The sequence below is a fragment of the Sinocyclocheilus rhinocerous genome, unplaced genomic scaffold (genome assembly GCF_001515625.1).
Source record: "Sinocyclocheilus rhinocerous isolate Xijiao unplaced genomic scaffold, SAMN03320098_v1.1 scaffold632, whole genome shotgun sequence".
Taxonomy (NCBI): domain Eukaryota; kingdom Metazoa; phylum Chordata; class Actinopteri; order Cypriniformes; family Cyprinidae; genus Sinocyclocheilus; species Sinocyclocheilus rhinocerous.
Window position 1 is genome coordinate 459,332 of NW_015639247.1, and position 5,009 is coordinate 464,340.

A 5,009-nucleotide genomic window follows, 5' to 3' on the forward strand; every position below is an offset into this window, starting at 1 on the left:
GATAACTATAAAGATATTAGCGTCCACACCAGCGGACGATATCGTCTGTTTATTCTAAGCGCACGCTCGTCTGTGCTTTAAATTCTCAAGCTCGTTATAGCAGGATGGATTCTGATTGGCTGTCAATGTTTGTATCGTTCATCAGCTGGAAAAAAAATAATTCGGTTTATCTTTATCGTTATTTTTATAGTTATTGTCCTTGGTGTCCACGGGTCTGGAATCGGATACTTGTTGTAAACTTAAAATTTCAGCTCCACCTATCAATTCCTGTGTGCGCATATTTTTTTTAGGTGGTGAAAACGTGCTGTTAAAAATGTAGCTATTTGTCTTTGAATCATTCATTCAAGAGATTCATTCAAAAACACTTGATTCATCCAGTAACGAAACGAGTCAATCTTGAGTGAGTCATTGAATCATTCCATTCATAAATTCCATGATTTTGTTTAGTTGTCTAATATTTATTCTTCAGAATTGTGAGAGAACTTCAACCTCCATTAAAAAACAAAAGTCTCAATTTATCCAGATTAGTGCTGCTCTATTTTGCACACAAACAGCTCTTAATCGAGTCCAGTTTTATGTAGCCGGCTGATTTTTGTTCAAGGTATTCAGCAGCAATTAAATGTTTTGCAAAAAGAGGCCCTGCAGCACAAAAGCAGTGTTAAGTCGCTGGGGTATATTTGTAGCAATATCCAACAATACATTGTATGGGTCAAAATTATCGATTTTTCTTTTATGCCAAAAATCATTAGGATATTAAGTAAAGATCATGTTCCATGAAGATATTTTGTACATTTCCTACCGTAAATATATCAAAACTTAATTTTTGATTAGTAATATGCATTGCTAAGAACTTCATTTGAACAACTTTAAAGATGATTTTCTCAATATTTAGATTTTTTTGCACCCTCAGATTCCAGATTTTCAAATATTGTCCTATCCTAACAAACCATACATCAATGGAAAGATTATTTATTCAGCTTTCAGATGATGCATACATCTCAATTTTGAAAAAATCGACCCTTATGACTGGTTTTGTGCTCCAGGGTCACATATATTAATCTATCATTGATTTGAAGTTCTATGTATGGAGTGCCATGTAAATACAATGGTATATTAATATTTTAATCACGGGTTAATTGATGTACTGTGGTACCGCTATAGTATATGAAAGAGTCAACTTCATGAACATCAGCTTTAACTTGAGTCTCTTACTAGAGAACATTTCTGGAATAAACATCTTCAACACTGACACAGAGTTTGAGATGAACCAGAGCGTGGTGTATTTTAAACAAGACTACTGATTTTAACTATCTGTTGTCAGTCTGTAAGGTAGGGTAGTTTCATGCACACTCTCTCTCTCAAACACACACACACACACACAGACACACACACACACACACACACACACACACACACACACACTAGTTGTCTAATATTTATTCTTCAGAATTGTGAGAGAACTTCAACCTCCATTAAAAAACAAAAGTCTCAATTTATCCAGATTAGTGCTGCTCTATTTTGCACACAAACAGCTCTTAATCGAGTCCAGTTTTATGTAGCCGGCTGATTTTTGTTCAAGGTATTCAGCAGCAATTAAATGTTTTGCAAAAAGAGGCCCTGCAGCACAAAAGCAGTGTTAAGTCGCTGGGGTATATTTGTAGCAATATCCAACAATACATTGTATGGGTCAAAATTATCGATTTTTCTTTTAAAGTATGAATAAAAATGGCCATACTGCACTTCCTCAGTCACATCACTTTATATTGTTATGTCTGTAAAGCATTATAAGGTAATTTTTGTACACATTGCTACTTTGTTACTTTTGTAAACACGTACAGTTACTTTTGTAAAACACTGCAATATTGTTACTTCACAAATGCTGTTAATTTTGTAAACATTGTTACTTTTGTGAACACTGCTACAGTTGTCACTTTGTGAATTCTGTTATGTTTTAGAAACATTGCCACTTTGTTACATCTATGAACACTGTTGAACACTGTAAAATTGTTACTTTGTAAATACTGTTAATTTGGGGAACACAATTACTTTTGTTAAACACTGCAACATTGTAACTTGGTTTTGGAAACAGCCAATACTGTTAATTCTGTAAACACTGTTACTTTTGGAAACGCTGCTACAATGTTGCTTTGTAAATGTTATTTTCAGAAACATTGTAACACTGTGATTTAATTTCAACTAACAAGTACATAGTCATCATATTCATGTCATATGCTACAAAAAATGTACTATGTCAGCCATGGTACATTTTCCTCCAAACTACCACAGATACTATAGTTATTGTTTCTGATATAAAACCACAATACTACTGCGAGATCTGCTTTAAACACTCTGTCATTCTGATTCATTTCTTATTTGCTGACAGCGATAAAAACCAAGTTGCCACAGTTTGGCAGAAACATGAACCAAATACTTTGGTGTAAACTGTTGTAAATACTGCTCAACAAACGGCTGATCAAAGTAACGGCTCCTGGACGCTTTTAATCACACTGTGACAGTAAACTGTTGGTAAAGTGAATGTTTTCATCTCTCTGAAGCGTTATGGGTTAGTTTGTGCTATGGGTTAGCTTTACTCACAACGCTGTGATCCGCAGAGTTCAGCACGCAGCAGCAGCAGCAGCAGCACGAGGCCGAGCAGAGAGCCGCTCCGCGCCGCAGACAGCCTCTGCATGCTCCCGCTCTTCCATACGGCCAGGCGCTCCAGAAACTCCCGGTTCAGAGCCGAACTCAAACACGAGGTTCTTCCTGTTCAAGTTCCTCTAGTTCGGCCAGAAGCTCATGACTGGCCAGTATGGGTTAACCATGGGTAAACTAGTAGCCCTCAGCTGGTCAATGAGCTCAGGCAACCGGGTGGACACACTGAAGTTAAAAGGAAATTATGTAACAGGAATTGCAGCTGATTTGTTCTTAATAAATAATTAATTTAACCTCTTAATTTATTTACCCAGTTAAAAGTTTGCGGTTTGACTCACTGAACAAACAAAAGAAAGAAACAAACAAACAATCTAAAAGAAAAAAAGATCTCAGCAGCAGCTTTCAACACCGCTACATTGTTACTTTGTAAATGCTGCTATTTTTAGAAACATTGTTACTTTGTTGCTCAGACCTCAATATGAACTCATTTCTCAACAAATGTTCTGAGCTGCTCCACATTTTTTTGTGAGCTTACTAAATGAGCCGGGTCTGTTTTATTTCTCCACAGATGTTTTAGCAGAAACATCTGACCTCGTGAGGAGCAACCAATAAAACTTTCCTCTGAATTGAGTGAAACACAGCATTAGTTGATCAGTAAAATCCATCCCTTACGAAAATTAACCATGCTTTTAACTATAAATAAAACCAAAAAAACTATGGTTAATATAGTTAAACCATGGTAACCACAAATTAACCATGGTTTTGCAACACTATTGGTATTTGTAGTACAACTGTGGAACAAACAAAAGAAACAAACAAACAAACAATCTAAAAGAAAAAAAGATCTCAGCAGCAGCTTTCAACACCACTACATTGTTACTTTGTAAATGCTGCTATTTTTAGAAACATTGTTACTTTGTTGCTCAGACCTCAATATGAACTCATTTCTCAACAAATGTTCTGAGCTGCTCCACATTTTTTTGTGAGCTTACTAAATGAGCCGGGTCTGTTTTATTTCTCCACAGATGTTTTAGCAGAAACATCTGACCTCGTGAGGAGCAACCAATAAAACTTTCCTCTGAATTGAGTGAAACACAGCATTAGTTGATCAGTAAAATCCATCCCTTACGAAAATTAACCATGCTTTTAACTATAAATAAAACCAAAAAAACTATGGTTAATATAGTTAAACCATGGTAACCACAAATTAACCATGGTTTTGCAACACTATTGGTATTTGTAGTACAACTGTGGTTATACAAATAGTAATCAATACGGCAAAAAGCATGGCCACTACAGTTTTGCTCTAGTAAATCCATGGTTAATTTTCGTAAGGGATTAAACATTGAAAACAACAATATTGCACAATATTGTTTTTCCTGAAGTCATTTTTCATCTCTTTTATGTTTCGTGTTTTTATGTGGGAATAAAGACTTGGACACGGGTCTCTTTGCTATTGCCTTCATTTGGACAAAAGAAAGAGGTGTGTCTCGTTCAGTGGGCTGCTCTGTACACACACTGCTGGCCCTTCTTGAGGCTCTGTGATCAAAGTTCCTTCATTAGTTACAGATCAAACACAGAATTACTCACAGGTCACATTATTGCATACTTCATACTGTGCGCTTGGATTACTCTGAGTTTTGATTTGATTAATTGTTTCCACAAAAACATTATTCTGCGATATAAAAATAAATAGCAATTCATTTGGGCAAGAAAACGGGGTTGTTTTAAAATATCTAAGCACTGAAACGTGCATCACTGAGGGACGTACAGAAACACAAGAACTGTGTGTTAACAAAAATACAACACCGTACTAACAAAAGAATACAAGCGTGAATCTCCAGCTCATGTTTCACCCCCAAATCACCAGAAAATCAGAAATTATTTTCCTCATAAAGAATATGAAGCATCAGTATTATTTTTTTTACTTTACTATGGAAGCTTGAGTCTGCCACGGGATAAAACAATAAAAAAGTAATTGACTTTTTATTTCGCAATTCTGACTTTTTTCTCACAATTCTGAGAAAGTCAGAAGTGCAAAAAAAACAAAAAACAAAACAAAAACAACAACAACCTCAGATTGCAAGATAAAAACACAGAAGTGAGAGATATAAACTCAAAAGACAATTACCTTTTAAATTTTTTGGCAGAAATGGGGTACCATACATTGCAGTAAAATATTTTGCATTAAAATGTGAATTTGGGGGTTAAATGTGTTTGTCTTGCAAATGTCTTAATGCTTGTAAAATACATACATATACATAACATTGATTTTTTTTATAGTATATAATGATTTTTTTTTAAATATTATTAATATATTATATTAATTATTATTTGTATATTATTATATATATATA